At 38.0% G+C, this 20,266-nt stretch overlaps 1 protein-coding gene and 1 pseudogene across 11 annotated transcripts in view; one reads left to right on the forward strand and one right to left on the reverse strand.

The window, feature by feature from the left end:
• Positions 1 to 20,266, forward strand: part of TET1 (tet methylcytosine dioxygenase 1) — a 147,982-nt gene that overhangs the window by 79,955 nt on the left and 47,761 nt on the right. The window lies entirely within an intron of this gene.
• LOC309636257 (large ribosomal subunit protein eL32 pseudogene) lies at positions 10,039 to 10,577 on the reverse strand (annotated as a pseudogene). Its single transcript has one exon. The product of its transcript is annotated as a large ribosomal subunit protein eL32 pseudogene (transcript).

Here is a 20,266-nt window from a genome sequence, read left to right on the forward strand (position 1 = left end):
AGAAGCCAGCCAGGGAGACTGAAATGATGGACAGAGAATTGAAGGGACGATCTTAAGTGAGAAATGGTATCAAAAGATATTCTGCAAGTCCACTGAATTTGGTATTGGACTACACTGGTGAATCTTGGGTAGTTTCAGTGAGGTGGTGGGTGCAGAAGCCTAATTACAATGGGATGAAGAGTGCAGGATAGATAGCGTGATTGCAGTTTGGAGGAGTTCTTTGTAAAACAGGACAGTGAGGTAGGGTGGGAGCTAAATATTTCTGGAGGATTTCGTTTTCTTAAAATAGAAAATATTTAAATTTGTTATAGCCTGTGGGGAAGGAGGTAGATGGGAAAGATTTACAGATCTTTGGCTCCAGAATGCTCTCTGATTTTTCTGTTAGGAATGTGTAAATACCTCTGTGCAAATCATCACCAGCTAAGTGCTGAATAAATACTCAGTATTCTTGAAGATTATATTCTTATTGTTAGAAAGTCTAAACTGAAATAGATATATTTTCTTCAGAGGAACACCTTGGAGGAAGGGAGTAGAGACCCAAAGCCACATGGGCGATGTGGAAAGAACTAAAAGCTGAAACCTGTCTTGGTGCCTTGTAGGATCATGAATTAACTAGTTATCTGATGGCCTTCTGGAGGGAGTTAGGTGAGGCATGGTCCTTGAATATTATCTTTGATTGAGGGAGCATTCCAGGTGGGGTGACTTGATAGAAGCCAAACCCTAATGGAAAACAGGATTACAAATCTCCTGAAATCCTGAGGAGCATTTAAGTGCCATTAACAAAAAAAAAAAAAAAAGAGAGAGAGAAAGAAAAAAAAAGTGCATGTAAACTGCATTTGTAAAGAACTAATGTGATTGGATTAAATAATCTGTAATTTGTATGTCATTCTTTTGTTTTTTAAATTAATATGGCAATTCATATTGGGGTACTATTTAATACCAAGAAGTTTTCAACGAATTTTAGTCTCCTAATTATATGAAACTAACAATTTTTTAAAACTACTTTAAGTTAATTTCTTTTTTTTTTAACATTTTTATTGGAGTATAATTGCTTTACAATGGTGTGTTAGTTTCTGTTGTATAACAAAGTGAATCAGCTATACATATACATATATCGTCATACCTCCTCTCTCTTGCGTCTGCCTCCCACCCTCCCTATCCCACCCCTCTAGGTGAACACAAAGCACGGAGCTGATCTCCCTGTGCTATGCAGCTACTTCCCACTAGCTATCTATTTTACATTTGGTAGTGTATATATGTCCATGCCACTCTCTCACTTCGTCCCAGCTTACCCTTCCCCCTTCCCGTGTCCTCATGTCCATTCTCTGCATCTGTGTCTTTATTCCTGTCTTGCCCCTAGGTTCTTCAGAACCTTTTTTTTTTTTTTAAGATTCCATATATATGTGTTAGCTTACGGTATTTGTTTTTCTCTTTCTGACTTACTTCACTGTGTATGACAATCTCTAGGTCCATCCACTTCACTACAATTAACTCAATTTCATTTCTTTTTATGGCTAACATTCCATTGTATACATGTGCCACATCTTGTTTATCCATTCATCTGTCGATGGACACTTAGGTTGATTCCATGTCCTGGCTATTGTAAATAGAGCTGCAATGAACATTGTGGAACATGACTCTTTGAATTATGGTTTTCTCAGGGTATATGCCCAGTAGTGGGATTGCTGGGTTGTATGGTAGTACTATTTTTAGTTTTTTAAGGAACCTCCATACTGTTCTCCATAGTGGCTGTATCAATTTACATTCCCGTCAACAGTGCAAGAGGGTTTCCTTTTCTCCACACCCTCTCCAGCATTTATTGTTTGTAGATTTTTTGATGATGGCCATTCTGACTGGTGTGAGGTGATACCTCATTGCAGTTTTGATTTGCATTTCTCTAATGATTAGTGATGTTGAGCATCCTTTCATGTGTTTGTTGGCAGTCTGTATATCTTCTTTGGAGAAATGTCTATTTAGGTCTTCTGCCCATTTTTTGATTGGTTTGTTTGTTTTTTTTGATATTGCGCTTCATGAGCTGCTTGTATATTTTGGAGATTAATCCTTTGTCAGTTGATTCATTTGCAAATATTTTCTCCCATTCTGAGGGTTGTCTTTTCATCTTGTTTATGGTTTCCTTTGCTGTGCAAAGCTTTTAAGTTTCATTAGGTCCCATTTGTTTATTTTTGTTTTTATTTCCATTTCTCTAGGAGGTGGGTCAAAAAGGATCTTGCTGTGATTTATGTCATTGAGTGTTCCGCCTACATTTTCCTCTAAGAGTTTTATAGTGTCTGGCCTTATATTTAGGACTTTAATCCATTTTGAGTTTATTTTTGTGTATGGTGTTAGGGAGTGTTCTAATTTCATTTTTTTACATGTATCTGTCCAGTTTTCCCAGCACCACTTATTGAAGAGGCTGTCTTTTCTCCATTGTATAGTCTTGCCTCCTTTATCAAAGATAAGGTGACCATATGTGTGTGGGTTTATCTCTGGGCTTTCTATCCTGTTCCATTGATCTATATTTCTGTTTTTGTGCCAGTACCATACTGTCTTGATTACTGTAGCTTTGTAGTATAGTCTGAAGTCAGGGACCCTGGTTCCTCCAGCTCCGTTTTTCTTTCTCAAGATTGCCTTGGTTATTTGGGGTCTTTTGTGTTTCCATGCAAATTGTGAAATTTTCTGTTCTAGTTCTGTGAAAAATGCCATTGGTAGTTTGATAGGGATTCCGCTGAGTCTGTAGATTGCTTTGGGTAGTATAGTCATTTTCACAATGTTGATTCTTCCAATCCAAGAACATGGTATATCTCGCCATCTGTTTGTATCATCTTTAATTCCTTTCATCAGTGTCTTACAGTTTTCTGCATACAGGTCTTTTGTCTCCTTAGGTAGGTTTATTCCTAGGTATTTTATTCTTTTTGTTGCAATGGTAAATGGGAGTGTTTCCTTAATTTCTCCTTCAGATTTTTCATCATTAGTGTATAGGAATGCAAGAGATTTCTGTGCATTAATTTTGTATCCTGATGCTTTACCAAATTCATTGATTAGCTCAAGTAGTTTTTGGCAGCATCTTTAGGATTCTCTATGTATAGTATCATGTCATCTACAAACAGTGACAATTTTCCTTCTTTTCTGATTCGGATTTCTTTTATTTCTTTTTCTTTTCCGATTGCTGTGGCTAATACTTCCAAAACTATGTTGAATAATAGTGGTGAGAGTGGCAACCTTGTCTTTTTCCTCATCTTAGTGGAAATGGTTTCAGTTTTTCACTATTGAGAATGATGTTCGCTGTGGGTTTGTCATATATGGTCTTTATTATGTTGAGGTAAGTTCCCTCTATGCCTACTTTCTGGAGGGTTTTTATCATAAATGGGTGTTGAATTTTGTCAAAAGCTTTTTCTGCATCTATTGAGATGATCATATTGTTTTTCTCCTTCAATTTGTTAATATGGTTTATCACGTTGATTGATTTGCATATATTGAAGAATCCTTGCATTCCTGGGATAAACCCCACTTGATCCTGGTGTATGATCCTTTTAATGTGCTGTTGGATTCTGTTTGCTATTATTTTGTTGAGGATTTTTTCATCTTTGTTCATCAGTGATATTAGCCTGTAGTTTTCTTTTTTTGTGACATCTTTGTCTGGTTTTGGTATCAGGGTGATGGTGGCCTCGTAGAATGAGTTTGGGAGTGTTCCTCCCTCTGCTATATTTTGGAAGAGATTGAGAAGGATAGGTGTTAGCTTTTCTCTCAGTGTTTGATAGAATTTGCCTGTGAAGCCATCTGGTCCTGGGCTTTTGTTTGTTGGAAGATTTTTAATCACAGTTTCAATTTCAGTGCTTGTGATTGGTCTGTTTATATTCTCTCTTTCTTCCTGGTGCAGTCTCAGAAGGTTGTGCTTGTCTAAGAACTTGTCCATTTCTTCCAGGTTGTCCATTTTATTGGCATACAGTTGCTTGTAGTAACCTCTCATGATCCTTTGTATTTCTGTAGTGTCAGAAACTAACAATTTTGAGGAAAAAGTTATGCTAGAAGGTAAAACATCTCAGGGTTATCCAGAAGTAAAGAGGGATATAAGCCAAGGAACATTTGCAGGAGGAAATAGACAGTGACCTCCGACTGCTTCCTTAAGAACTAGATTCTAAATTGTGTTCCAATTTTACTCCTTTCCGTAATAACTTTGCGTGGACCCAGTGTGCATATACTGAATTTGGAGATTAAGTTATGATATTTTGAATAACAATGCTGTACTGCTACAACTCACAAACAGATGAATAAAAGTAGGCCTAAGAGAAAAACAGATACTGTATGCTAATGAATATATATGGAAGTTTAAAAATTGGTATTGATTAACCTAGTGGCAGGGCAGGAATAAAGACACCGATGTAGAGAACAGAATTGAGGGCACAGGGAGGGAAGGGGGAGCTGGGATGAAGTGAGAGTAGCATTGACATATATACACTACCAAATGTAAAATGGGTGGCTAGTGGGAAACTGCTGCATAGCACAAGGAGATCAACTCGATGCTTTGTGAGGACCTAGAGGGATGGGATAGGGAGGGTGGGAGGGAGGCTCAAGAGGGAGGGCATATGGGGATATATGTATACATATAGCTGATTCACTTTGTTATACAGCAGAAACTAAGACAACATTGTAAAGCAATTATACTCCAATAAAGATGTGAAGAAAAAAAAAAAAAAGTAGGCCAGTCAGTTCAGAAAGATAATTCCCACAATCTAACAAAGGAAACTTCCATAGGAACCGTGTTGTTCTTTTTAGTTCTAAGCATCTATGGCAATCTTAGTTCAGTAAGCATTAGTAAATATTAGTAAGTAAAGGGATTTGTTTTAAATGTTAATACTTGCTTGCTGCTGACACGATTATTTTTAGGACAGTGCATTTGGTTAAACACTAGGACCTTGTGACTAACACTAGGACCTCTCTAAAGAGACATTTGGTTTGAATTTTGGCTCAGAGCATTGATCTGACTTTGGCTAGTGACTTAACCTTATCAGAACCTTCCTTGTTAGAAGACTGGAGAAGTGAATACTTTTTTTTTTTTTGGCTGCGCCACACAGCTTGTGGGATCTCAGTTCCCCAGCCAGGAATTGAACCTGGCCCCTGGCAGTGAGAGCACAGTGAGTCCTGAGCACTGTACCGCCAGGGAATTCCTGTAAATACATTTATCTCAGTAGGAAAAGTAAATGAGATAATTCATATAAAGTACTTATAATGATGACTGGCAAGCAGTACATGCTCAATACATAAGTAATAGCTATTAATAAATATTCTTTTCTTAATTGTGGATTTGAGACTGGAATTACTGAGTTTTTGCCGTATATTGAAGGACATGTAGAAAAAGAACTACCTAATATGTATTTTTCCCTTAAATAGTTCGTTTCTACACATAAGATCCAACACTTATAAATGTGTATAAATAAGTTGTTTGATTTAATCCCCACAATAAACCTTTTCAGTAAGTGCTATTACTAGTCTTGATTTATCTTTTTTAAATTTATTTTTTATTGAAGTAGAGTTGAATTACAATGTTGTGTTAATTACTGTGTACAGCAGAGTGACTCAGTTATACATATATATACATTCGTTTTCATATTCTTTTCCATTACAGTTTATCACAAGGTATTGAATATAACTCCCTGTGCTATACAGTAGGGATTTATCTTTTTTTAAATAATTTTTTTAAATCCTGAGAAATTATTATTATTATTATTTTTAAATTGAAGTATAGTTGATTTATAATATCGTGTTACTTTTAGGTATATAGCACAGCAATTCAGGTATATATATATATATAACACACACACATATTCTTTTTCAGATTCTTTTGCCTTATAGGTTATTAAAAAATATTGAGTATAATTCCGTGTGCTATATAGTAGGTCCTTGTTGGTTATCTATTTTATGTATAGTAGTGTGTATAAGTTAATCCCATAGTCTTGATTTATCTTAAGGAAACTGAGGCTCGAAGAGCAAGGACTCGCTCTATGCCATGTGGTTGGTAAGCAGTGGGAGAGTCACCAGTTTGATTCCAGTAAAGCTCACATTATGAAAAATGTATGAAACAGTTAAGGTACATAAAAAGTGTAAAGAATAATAACTGGGGACTTCCCTGGAGGTCCAGTGGTTAAAACTCCGCACTTTCAATGCAGGGGGCGTGAGTTTGATCCCTGGTCAGGGAACTGTGATCCCACATGCCGTGAGGTGTGGCCAAAAAAAAAAAAAAAATACACTGAACATGAGAGTTGGTTATTAACTTTAAGCATGGATAGGATTGTTCATGAAAAGTGTGAAGAACAAAAAGACAGTGGGTTTTGACTTAGAATCCTCTAAGGAATGGGCTCAGGGGGACACACCCACAACCAAGGGACAGACACGCGGGAGTGAGGCTCCAGGGGAGACCTAGATTATAGTTTCAGTTGAGAATCTCCTTGGGGATCCACAAAAGAGCAGGTTAGGTCTATAATATTTAAGGAATGATTGGATTTGGCAGTTGAGAACTCTATAAATGAGTTATAACCTTGGGGGATAACTACTTAAGATATTTGAATCAGGAGGGAATTTGACGGGATGATAGCTTGAGGCAGATTTGGGGTCTGACAGGCTTTTTGTCTTTTGTTGTTACATGAATTAACCCATTTATTGTAGGCTAGCAATGTTACAGATGGTGGACCTTCCACTGGTCTTACAGTTCCTTCAGTCAGATTTTATAGCGATGGTAAGAGCGGTACTGTAGATCTAGGCATCACCTGCAAGCTTTTCAGGAACCACGGCACCATATCCCCAAAGCTCATCTCTTCATTTTGGTTTTGCCACCAGAGAAGCAAGTGTGCTTGGCGTGCTGGCTGATTTCAGTTTTCTTCACCATCTTCCTGAGGGAGGCAGCATAATGGGCCCGTATTTACCAACAATCCTGACCTTAGTGCTTTTAGCATTGTCACCACAAACTAGGTCTGAGCCCAGAGAGTGGGTTTTTATCTTTTTGACTGGGAATAAATTATACTGGCTCTTAGCTCCAGAGGAAGAGGTCTAGGACAAGGTCATCTGTGACTAGAGAGGTTTAGCTCTTAGGTCAGTTTTGTATACATTTGGAACTAATCTGCAATTAAGTTGGTTTTTGATTAAATAGAAGTTGTCTCTCCCTTTAGTAACTCTCCTCCTTTGCCCCACCCCCAAGTTTAAAGGAATTACTTTGGATACTAAGACCCTGTGGCCAAATGAGGGTGGAGTTTTTGTTTGCGGATAAGAATAAAAACATTAGAAAAGCTGTCTGGATCTGACTGAGAGAATTGAGAAACATCTGAAGTTTCTGCCATGGCTCCTATTCGGCACAAGCTTGGAAAAGCCGTAAGGCGGTATGGCAATGAGGTAGGGCAGGTGGGGACGCGTGCTGACCTAGTTCCTTAGACTCCCCCTCTCCTGGCTGACCCAGCCCTGCCTTTCTATGGCCTTTGAACCCCTCACTGGCTGGCTCTAGGCAACCTGGAGAAACAGATATTAGAGGCAAAGCTCAGAGAATGTTAGGGCTACAAAACTTGGTCGGGCAGGTATTCCCTTTTTATGCCTAAAAAAAGGAAAAAGAGAGCTTAATGGCTGGGATTCTGGAGTAGGTAATTTCACTGCTATAGGAAAATAAGGTAGCTTTTTGCAGGTCCCCTTTGAAGGAGGATATTTTTGGTGTATGTGTGTTAAATGTTTATTTTAGACTCTCCTTAGGCGGATCTTTGATGAGTAGCTGGTTTATCTTTACTTTTGACTTAAATTTGGTTTTGTTATCAAGCGTTGTGGTGAGCATTGTATGGTGGTAGGTTGCAGAGCAGGGCTGACCTCCATGCTTCTTTTTAGGGAATGTGGGAGGGAAAATACAGTATCAGGCATGATTGTGTCATCTTAAAGTCAAAATTAATGGAGGCCCCAGCGGTTCTCCCTCAAAATTTTCTCCAAGCTCTCAATTTTTCAGGTTGAGAACGTAGATTTTGAAGGTGTCACTTCTGATTAGGAATAAATGCGCTGTGGGCTGCTCCTCCTGTTATACATGTTTTTAAAATTGTTTTTTACTCTGAGGGGGTTTATATTGGTAGTGGGGCGGGGTGAAAAAATCTTAGATATTACAAGGGGGCCACAGTACGTAAACAGATACCCACAATATGTGTGGTATTAAGATCTCACGGGGAGGGCTATTAGGGAAAAAAATGTCTTAAAAGACTCCTGCAGGGACTTCCCTGGCCGTCCAGTGATTATAAGACTCAGCGCTTCCACTGCAGGGCAGGGGTGGGGTGGGGTGGGGGGCGTGTTAGATCCCTGGTTGGGGAACTAAGATCCCACATGCCCACGGGGCGGCCAAAAAATAAAAAAAAACTAAGACTCCTGCAGTAAGGGATGAAAAACAATGAAAAGAAAGTTGAGAAACACACTGATCTACCTGTGTAGTAAAGGTCGTAGTCTTGTAGGACCACGTCTCTGAACATGCTTCGAAAGTCTTTATTTTTTCATGTGATCTGGGTACCTGTTTCTTTTTTTTTTAATTAATTAATTAATTAATTTGTTTTATTTTTGGCTGTATTGGGCCTTTATTGCGGTGCGTGGGCTTCTCATTGCAGTGGCTTCTCTCGTTGTGGAGCACGGGCTCTAGGCGCGAGGGCCTCAGTAGTTGTGGCGCACGGGCTCAGTTGCTCCGTGGCATGTGGGATCTTCCCGGCCAGGGCTTGAACCCATGTCCCCTGCATTGGCAGGCGGATTCTTAACCACTGCGCCACTAGGGAAGCCCCCTGGGCACCTGTTTCTTGATACAGGACATGCAGCATGTAAGGAATGTGAGTGTGTGCTGGGAGGAGCTACAGTCAGATCTGGTCCATAGGGCAGGGTCATTTCAGAATAAAATACCCCTTTGCTCAGTGTCATTTGAGCTCCTTCAAGAGTGGGTGTAAGAGTATCCTGATGATAGGAATGTGGAAAAATGACAAAATGGAGGGGGCCTGGGAACTATTGGACCCAGATCTGATCTAAGGAGTTCAACATTCCTGTTAGTTCAGAGTGCAAACAACCTATAATCTTGAAATGGGTATAGAGTGGAAGACAGACAACTAGGGGACTTTTAATCACTTACTGTCTTGTAAACTGTACCCTTGGGCCCTTTTGGAGTAGCAGAGGACAGCAGTGCGACCGGAGGGGGAGGGGGTTGGAGGAGGAGGAGAAGAGACACAAACACAGGTGGGTAGGTGGCATGAGTTTGGTGTCCCCAGAGTGTACATGAAACTCGCAGGGATAAAACAGCCACCATTCCAATATTCTTGAAACACTTCACTTCCTTCAGAGAGTTGGCTTCTCTTTAGAGATAGATGTTAACAATAATAATTTGAGATTCAAGATGGATATTCAGGAAATACACTATACCTAAGCAGATTAAATGTCAATAAAATCTTCATTAAAAAAATGTAGCCACTGGGGCCTGTTTCGAGTAGTATTTTGGATTAGTGCTCTCAGTGGTGTCATGGAGACAGCTCCTTCCAGCTCACTAAATGTGTGCATTTCTTCCCAACTCTTGCTCAGGTGGGCACACTGATAGTTTACAATCTACCGTGGTGGGTGTATTTACACCACAAAAATTGGCCAACCCTACAAAACAGGGCTTCCTCCCCACCACTTCCCAAGTTGATTGTTAAACATTTAACAGAATACCACTGAGTACAGTTTCTATAACACAAATGTTGACAGTTGTATGTACCCTTCCTGAAATATCTTAAACAAATATTAGCAAATACATATGTACTCTGCACTCTTCCTTTTGCTCTAATTTGTTTGTAATTTGATACTACATAAACTATTCTGCATTTAGGTTTTTTCACTTAACTGTACTCTAGAAATCTTTCCATAGAGTGCTTTGTCAATTTTGGTTTAATTTTAAAGGAAACACATTAAAAAGTCAAAACAGTATTTAATCAGATCTGGGTCTAAATAGTTCCCAGGCCCCCTTGCTGTTTTCTCACTGTTAGGTATTGCTTCTAAACTCTTCCTATTCAGCATTAGTTTCTTTTGTATTCTTCCATACTTTCTTTTTTTTTGGCCGAGTTTTATGGTTTTATTAACACAAACAAAATGTGCACATGAGCTGTCTATTCATTTTCTTTGCTGAGCACCCTGGCGTTGGGATTGGTGATTCTGATGGCCAGCTGGGCTGCTCTTTCCACAATGGCTTTTTGGTTCTTGGAGGAGAGGTTGTGAGCAATCTCAGCATAGTAAGCTTTGTTGCACATCAGCCTCACTTCAAGCTCCTTGACCAGGTGGACCAGGAACTTCCGGAAGCTGCTGGGCAGCATGTGCTTTGTTTTCTTGTTGCTCCCGTTACTGATGTTGGGCATCAAGATCTGGCCCTTGAATCTCCTGCGCACCCTGTTGTCAATGCCTCTGGGTTTCCACCAGTTCTGCTTAATTTTGACATATTGGTCTGACTGGTGCCGGATGAATTTCTTGGTCCTCTTTTTGATGATCTTGGGCTTCACGGGGGGTCTGAGGGCAGCCATGATGCCGAGTTGGAGACGGCTGCCACCTCCGAAGGCAGCGCTGAGGAAGAGCTGTATTCTTCCAGAGTTTCTTTATGCAAATATGAATGTGTATATTATTTCTTTTCATACAAAAAGAAATATTTCATATACAAGTCCTATATATTTTTTTAAATTAATTAATTAATTTTTATTTTTGGCTGGTTTTTTTGGGTCTTTGTTGCTGTGTGCAGGCTTTCTCCAGTTGCGGTGAGCAAGGGCTACTCTTCGTTGCGGTGCGGGGGCTTCTCACTGTGGGTGCTTCTCTTGTTGCGGAGCACGGGCTCTAGGTGTGCGGGCTTCAGTAGTTGTGGCACACGGGCTCAGTAGTTGTGGTTCGTGGGCTGTAGAGCGCAGGCTCAGTAGTTGTGGCCCACAGGCTTAGTTGCTCCGCGGCATGTGGGATCTTCCCAGACCAGGGCTGGAACCCCTGTCCCCTGCATTGGCAGGCGGATTCTTAACCACTGCGCCACCAGGGAAGTCCCTATCATCCTTTTTTATAGTTGCAAGGCATTATATAGCTGTATCACAATTGAATTAGTCTGCTACAGATGGACACTGGGATATTTTCAGCTATTTGTTAAAATATACAAAGCTGTTAAAAAGTAATTATATGCAGGTATAACTAAGGTAAATTTCAGACTGCTGTATTAAAGTTGCACTTAATTTTGATAATTAATTATTGCCAAATTGCCCTAGGAGCAATTGCATAGGGGTTGCACCATTTTGTACTTCCACCAACATTATATGAAAGTTTATCTCCCTACAGCTTGCCCAAGGGTCTAGGTGGTCAAACTTTTTCATTGTTATTCTGATAAATGAAAAATGTTATCTGTGTCATTTTAATTTGCATTTCTTTTAATGTTGAGCACCTTTTCACAGTGTCTTCATCAGGGTTGTATGAAGATTAAGTGAGTTATTGCAAGTAAGGAATATATTAGAATACAGCTAACTTTTTTTGAATTATAACTATTGTAATGAAATTGTGCTCTCTCAGTGATAGCTCATCATCACTGTGCTCTTGAGTCATTATCTCATCTAATTCCCATCACAATCATATATGATCTCTTAGAAGGAAGAAATTATAGTTTAGGCTAAGTAGCGTCTCCTGGCTCACACAATTCCTAAGGATTGCTCTCTTCCCCATCTTAGTGTTCAAGATTAACCAGTAATAGCACATAGGTTAGTTTCTTTTCAACACTTTTATTTAAAAACAAACCTATGTATAGTTTGTTTAGATGTATGTATACTTTATTTAGATGTATCTATTTAAATAAGTTGATTTTATGTATTTTTAAAAATTGAGGTATAGTTTATTTAAAATATTATATATTATAGTTATATATAAAATATTATATAATTGTATGTTATGGTTTCAGGTATACAACATAGTGATTCAAAATTTTTATATAGATTATATACTCCATTTAAAGTTATTATAAAATATTGGTTCCATTCCCTGTGCTGTACACTAGATCCTTATAACGTATTTATTTTATACATAGTAGTTGATACGTCTTAATTCCCTACCCCTATCTTGACCCTTCCCCCTTTCCTCTCCCCACTGATAACCACTGGTTTATTCTCTACATCTGGGATTCTGTTTCTGTTTTGTTATATTCATTCATTTGTTTTATTTTTCAGATATCACATGTAAGTGATATCATACAGTATTTGTCTTTCTCTGTCTGACTTATTTCACTAAGAATAATATTCTCCAAGTCCATCCATGTTGTTGCAAATGGCAAAATTTCATTCCTTTTTATGGTTGAGTAGTATTCCATCGTATATAATATACCACATCTTCTTTATCCATTCATCTGTTGATGAACACTTAGTTTGCCTCCATATCTTGGCTATTTAAATAATCCTGCTGTGAACATTTGGGTACATGTATCTTTTTGAATTAGTGTTTTCATTTTCTTTAGATATACCTAGGAGTGGAATCACTGAATCATATGGTAGTTCTATTTTTAGTTTGTTGAGGAACCTCCATACTGTTTTCCACAGTGGCTGCACCAATTTATATTCCTATCAACAGTGTACGAGGGTTCCCTTTTCTCCACATCCTCACCAACATTTGTTACATGTGGTCATCTTGATGATAGCCATTCTGATGTGAGGTGATATCTTGTTGTGGTTTTGATTTGCATTTCTCTGAAGATTAGTGATGTTGAACATCTTTTCATGTGCCTTTTAGCCATCATACATCTTCAGAAAAATGTCCGTTCAAATCTTCTCAGCATTTTTTAATTGCCTGCTTTTTTTTTATATTGAGTTGTATGAGCTGTTTATGTATTTTGAATACTAACCCTTTATTGGTCATGTCATTTGCAAATATTTTCTCCCATTTAGTAGGTTGTCTTTTCATTCTGTTGATGGTTTCATTTGCTGTGCAAAGCTTTTAAATTTAATTAGATTCCATTTGTTTATTTTTACTTTTGTTTGTTTTGTTTTAGGAGACAGATCCAAAAAATAATGCTGTGACTTATTTCAAAGGGTGTCTGCCTATGTTTTCTTCTAGGAGTTTTATGGTTTCAGGTCTTACATTTTGTTCTTTAATCCACTTTGTGTTCATTTTTATATGTGGTGTCAGAAAATTTCTAATTTCATTCTTTTACATGTAGCTGTCCAGCTTTCCCAAGCACCACCTATTGAAGAGACTATCTTTTCCCCATTGTATATTCCTGCCTTCTTTGTTGTAGATTGACCATAAGTACATGGGTTTATTTCTGGACTCTCTATTCTGTTCCATTGATCTGTGGATCTATTTTTGTGCCAGTACTATACTCTTTTGATTACTGTAGCTATATAGTATAGTCTAAAGTTAGGCAGTATGATACGTCTAGTTCTGTTCTTTGTTCTCAAGATTGTTTGGGCTATTCAGGGTCCTTTGTGTTTTCATACAAAAAATTATTTGGTAATTTTGATTTGGTATTTTGATAGGGATTGCATTGAATCCGTAGATTGCCTTGGATAGTATGGTCATTTAATTATTTTTATTTATTTATTTTTGTCTGTGTTGGGTCTTCGTTTCTGCGCGAGGGCTTTCTCCAGTTGCGGCAAGCGGGGGCCACTCTTCATCGCGATGCGCGGGCCTCTCACTCTCGCGGCCTCTCTTGTTGCGGAGCACAGGCTCCAGACGCGCAGGCTCAGTAGTTGTGGCTCACGGGCCTAGTTGCTCCGTGGCATGTGGGATCTTCCCAGACCAGGGGTTGAACCCGTGTTCCCTGCATTGGCAGGCAGATTCTCAACCACTGCGCCACCAGGGAAGCCCCAGTATGGTCATTTAAAAAATATTAATTCTTCCAATCCGTGAACGTGGTATATCTTTCCCTATGTTTGTGTCAGCTTCAATTTCTTTCATTAATGTCTTATAGTTTTCTGAGTACAGGTCTTTTAGTTAGAGTTATTAGTTAGAGTTATTCCTAGGTATTTTATTCTTTTTGATGGTATTGTTTCCTTAATTTCTCTTTCTGATGGTTTGTTGTTAGTGTATAGATATGCAAGAGATTTCTGTATATTAATTTTCTGTCCTGCAACTTTACCAAGTTCATTGATGAGCTCTTATAGTTTCTGGTAATTTTTTAGAATTTTCTATGTATGGTATCATGTCATCTGCAAGCAGTGACAGTTTTACTACTTCTTTTCCAATTTGGATTGCTTTTATTTCTTCTTCTTGTCTTATTGCTATGACTAGGACTTCCAATACTATGTTGAATAAAAGTAGCAAGAGGGGCATCCTTGTCTTGTTCCTGATCTTACAGGAAATGCTTTCAGCTTTTCACCATTGAGTATGATGTTAGCTGTGGGCTTATGGCTTATCATAATGGCCTTTATTATTTTGAGGTGTGTTCCCTCTATACCCACGTTGTGGTGAGTACATTATTTGGATGTATCTATTTTTTTTGTTTGTTTTTTGACCGTGCTGCACAGCTTGAGGCATCTTAGTTACCTAAACCTGGGGCCCTGGCAGTGAAAGCGCCGAGTCCTATCCACTGGACTGCCAGGGAATTCCATATTTTCTTAAAGTTTAGTTTTATAGTTAGCAGAGTGTAGGACATGTTTTCATGTATTTATAAACTTGTGATACCCAGTGTTTTTTAAAAACTACATGAGATATAACTTAATAATAAAAGTCAATTTTTTTTCTAATATGTATACCAAGTATGTTCTATTACCTGCTTTGTCTTTGAAAAATGCAGGAGATCAAAGAATAAAACTATTGAAACAGCAGTCCAAGGGATCTAGATTGAGTAGGAAAACAAGAAAATCAGAAGATGCAAAATGAACTGTGAATAGGTAGGGTGGTCTGGAAACTAGAAGGTACCATAAAGTAAAGATCTTTAGCGCTATCAGAATTCTTGGAAGCACATTTTTATTTTTATCTTATTTTATTTTATATATATATATATTTTATATCTTTATTGGAGTATAATTGCTTTACAATGTTGAGCTAGTTTCTGCTGTACAACAAAGTGAATCAGCTATATGTATACATATATCCCCATATCCCCTCCCTCTTGAGCCTCCCTCCCACCCTCCCTATCCCACCCCTCTAGGTGATCACAAAGCATCCAGCCAATCTCCCTGTGCTATGCAGCAGCTTCCCAATAGCCATCCACTTTACATTTGGTAGTGTATATGTGTCAATGCTATATTCCCTTACTTCGTCCCAGCTTCCCCTTCTGCTCATGTCCTCAAGTCCATTCTCTACGTCTGTGTCTTAATTCCTGCCCTGCCACTAGGTTCATCAGTACCGTTTTTTTTAGATTCCATATATGTGCTTTGGCATACAGTATTTTTCTTTCTTTTTCTGACTTACTTCACTCTGTATGACAGACTCTAGGTCCATCCACCTCATTACAAATAACTCACTTTCGTTCCTTTTCATGGCTGAGTGGTATTCAATTGTATATAAGTGCCACATCTTCTTTATTCATTCATCTGGCAATGGACATTTAGGTTGGAAGCACATTTTAAAAAATTGAAGTTTAGCTGATTTACAATTTGTGTTAGTTACAGGTGTCCAGCAAAGTGATTCAGTTATACATATTTATATACATATTCCTTTTCAGATTCTTTTCCATTATAGGTTATTACAAGATATTGAATATAGTTCCCTGTGCTATACAGTAGGTCCTTGTTGTTTATCTATTTTATATATAGTAATGTGTATCCGTTAATCCTGAACTCCTAATTTTTCCCTCCCCCCCTTTCCCGTTTGGTAACCATAAGTTTGTTTTCTGTGTTGGTCAGTTGCTTTTAAATTAAGCTCATTAATTAATGAGACTGTCTTATGCTTTTAGTACATAAATTTTAAAAGGACCTCAAGATCGTCTCTGTAGGGGAATGTATAGTCCAGTGTGTTTAGATATGCATACCTATAAAATTAAAAGCTTCAAGTAAAAAAAAATAAAATTCCCCTTTACTTTAATTCTATTTCACAGTGGTAACTATTATTAACATTTTAGGTTTATACTACCCCCTTTTTTTCTGTGCTAGACCAATTTGTGTGTGTGTGTGTGTGTGTGTGTGTGTGTTTGGCTGTGCTGCAAGGCTTGTGGGTTGTTAGTTCCCAGAGCAGGTATCAAACCCCGGCCACAGGAGTGAAAGTGCTGAGTCCTAACCACTGCACTGCCAGGGAATTCCCAGTGTTCATGTGTTTTAAATGAAAAGGGATGATAATGTCACATGTGCGTCTTATTTTGGTTAATGATATACTAAGAATATTGATGCATAGAGTAATGGCTGCACATTTTTCACATTATGATTATATGAGTTTATTTCATACTTTCTCTACTATAAATGTTATGTTGTATTATGATTTGTTTACACACATTTCTACTTTTTTAGTTTTGCAATTTGGATGGATAAAAACATGACATTTATTTTCATTTGCTTGTCTTCTAGTAAAGTTGAGCAGCTTTTGATCCTTTTGATTTCCACCTAAGTGAATTGCATATGCCTATTCTTTCCTCACTAATCTATTGAGTCATTTTCCTTCTTAATTTGTTGGAGCTCTTTTTCATTAAGAATGGTAACTCTTTATATGTATTACGAATATTTTCCCAGTCTGTCACTTGACTTTTCAATTTATTTTTGGCAATATTTCTTCTACCTTTATAAGTAGGTATGCATATCAGGAAATAAATACATTTTACATCACGATTCAATGCACAAACACATACATAAAAATTTATATAATAATACTTATCTTTACTAAATGTAGTGTACACATTTTTCTTTAATATTCCATTAAAAAACACTTGTCACAAAGCATGATATTGGTATGGGGACTCATAGGTTGTGATCAGCAATTTGAAAAACATATTATGGTGTCTTTGCCTTTAAGATTGTTAATATCATATGTAGTCAAAGAATTCTATCTTTTCTTCTATGGCTTATCACTTTTTGCTCTTGCTTTGGAAGATTTTTCCTACTTTCTAAATTTTCTTATTCTTACATCTTTTTATATTTACATTATTAATGTATCTGGAATTTTTTTTGCATATTATGAGATAGGAATCAAACTTCCCTCATCATTATTAAGAAATTAAGGGACTTCCCTGGTGGCGCAGTGGTTAAGAATCCGCCTGCCACTGCAGGAGACACGGGTTCGAGCCCTGGTCCGGGAAGATCCCACATGCCGTGGAGCAGCTAAGCCCGTGCGCTACAACTACTGAGCCTGCACTCTGGAGCCCGTGAGCCACAACTACTGAGCCTGCGTGCCACAACTACTGAAGTCCGTGTGCCTGGAGCCCATGCTCCGCAACAAGAGAAGCCACTGCAATGAGAAGCCTGCGCACCACAACAAAGAGTAGCCCCCACTCGCAGCAACTAGAGAAAGCCCGCACGCAGCAACAAAGACCCAACGCAGCCAAAAATAAATAAATGAATAATAAATAAATTTTTAAAAAAAGATTAAAAAAAAGAAAGAAATTAATACTTTCTCTACTGCTTATAAATGCCAGCGTTTTAATAATAAATTATTAAAATATTTTTAAATTTAGTCTGTTAATTTGTTTAGCTACCCTGCATGTTAAACTTATTGTTCCTTTTAATATTAAAAATATTATAATATTGCTCTTTTTTAAAAAATCAGCTATTATTTCATTTAGTTTTACAAAGTTGTTATTTAAATGTAATATAGAAAAATGTGTATATGATAATTATATATTTTGATGACTTTTTTTTTTTTTAATTTATTTATTTATTTAATTTTTTTTTTGGGTTATGTTGGGTCTTCGTTTCTGTGCGAGGGCTTTCTCTAGTTGCGGCGAGCGGGGGCCACTCTTCATCGCCGTGCGCGGGCCTCTCACCATCGCAGCCTCTCTTGTTGCTGAGCACAGGCTCCAGACGCGCAGGCTCAGTAATTGCGGCTCACGGGCCCAGTTGCTCCGCGGCATGTGGGATCTTCCCAGACCAGGGCTCGAACCCATGTCCCCTGCATTGGCAGGCAGATTCTCAACCACTGCGCCACCAGGGAAGCCCCTATTTTGATGACTTTTGACAAACTGAACATAGCCTATGTAACCTATACCCTGATTAAGAAATTAGGGGACTTCCCTAGTGGTCTAGTGGTAATGCGCCTTACAATGCAGGGACATGGGTTCGATCCTTGGTGAGGGAACTAAGATCACACATGCTGCAGGGCAACTAAGCCTGCATGCTGCAACTACTGAGCTCGTGCACTCACTCTGGAGCCTGTGCGCCACAACTAGAGAAGAGAAAACCCCCACGCCACAGCTAGAGAGAAGCCCGCACACCACAATGAAGAGCCCCAGCGCTGCATCAAAAGATCCTGCATGCCTCGGCGAAGATCCCGCATGCCACAACTAAGCCCCGATGCAGCCAAAAATAAAAATAAGTAAATAAATAATAAATCTTTTTAAAAAGCCACAGTGAAAAAAAAAAGGAATTAGATATGGCCCTTCTGAAATCTGATTCTCTTTTTTAGTCGATACTCCTGGTTTTTCTTTGGAGTCAGTTACATAATCATCATTCAGTAGCAAGTCTCCTAATTTTTTATATTTAGATTTTACTGTCTTCAAGGCATTGACTAGAGCATCCAGAGTGATGTTAAATATTATAGAGGTTATTTTCTATTTGCTCCTGACCAAAATGTCCCCTATTGTCTCCTCCTGTGGTATAATTTTGGATGAGCTGTTTCAAGGTTTAAAAAAATAGGGATTAGAGGGGGGAATAATGATTCCTTAATGGGTACAGTGTTTCTATTAGGGGTGATGACAATGTTCTGGAATTAGAGGTGATTGTTGCACAACACTGTGAATAAAATCAGAATTACACAATTTCAAATGGCAAAATGATGAATTTTATTTTATGGGAACTTCATCTCAAGAAATTATTTTTTATTTTTTTTATTTTTATAAATTTATTTATTTATTTTTGGCTGTGTTGGGTCTTCGTTTCTGTGCGAGGGCTTTCTCTAGTTGTGGCGAGCGGGGGCCAATCTTCATGGCAGTGCGCGGGCCTCTCACTGTCGCGGCCTCTCTTGTTGCGGAGCACAGGCTCCAGACGCACAGGCTCAGTAGCTGTGGCTCACGGACCTAGTTGCTCCGCGGCATGTGGGATCCTCCCAGACCAGGGCTCGAACCCATGAACCCTGCATTGGCAGGCAGATTCTTAACCACTGCGCCACCAGGGAAACCCCCCCAAAAATTTTTAAATAGGGGTGTCACTACCCACTCACCAGAATGGCTGATGTGTAAAGACAGAAAATACTAATTGTTAATAAGAATGTGAGCTAATTGTTAATAAAAATTGAAACTCATAATTTCTGGTGGGAGTGTGTATTGACAACCAGTGTAGAAAATGATTTGGCCTATCTCCTAAAGTACATGCATATATACACACACTGAATGACTGAGCACTTCCACTCCACGCAATGTTGTACAAGTTCAAGTTCACCAAAATATAACAGTAATATGTTATAGCAGTGTTCTTTGTTACAGCCAAAAACTAAAAATAAATGTCCATTTACAGTAGAATAGAGATATACATTGTAGTGTATTCAGTCAATGAGTTACTGTATAGCAGTAAGAATGAATGGATTACAGTTAAACTTTACAACGTGGATGACTCTCAGAAATATAATTTTGAGTAAAAGGAAGTCAGCTGTATAAAGTTGGGAAATAAGCCAAAGAAATCTATGATAGATGTGATAGCAGTAGCTACCCTTTGACAGTGGAGTGATGACTAGATGTGTTTTTTTTTAATTAAAAAAATTTTTTTGTTTTTTTTATTGAAGTATAGTTGATTTACAATGTTGTATTAATTACCGCTGTACAGCAAAGTGATTCAGTTATACATATATATACACATTCTTTTTTATATTCTTTTCCTTTATAGATTATCATAGAATATTGAATATAGTTCTCTGTGATATACAGTAGGACCTTATTATTTATTAGATGTAAGTTTCTTGGTTGGGATCTGGGTATATAGGTGTTCATTCTGTGAAAATTCAACAAGCTATATATTTATGATTTATATGTTTTTTTTGTGTGTGTGTTCTACTTCAATACAGTTTGCATTGAAATAATAAGTATTGTTCATTGAATGGCATCAATGTAAAAATATTTTAAAATTTTATTTTGGAAAAAAATGAATATACCAAAATATTAACAGTCATGGGAATATGATGGTTTCCACCTCTCTTTTTTTTCTTTCCCCCTTTTTGGTATTTTATAACT

Source organism: Balaenoptera borealis (genome assembly GCF_965194805.1).
Source record: "Balaenoptera borealis genome assembly, chromosome: 10".
NCBI classification, from domain to species: domain Eukaryota; kingdom Metazoa; phylum Chordata; class Mammalia; order Artiodactyla; family Balaenopteridae; genus Balaenoptera; species Balaenoptera borealis.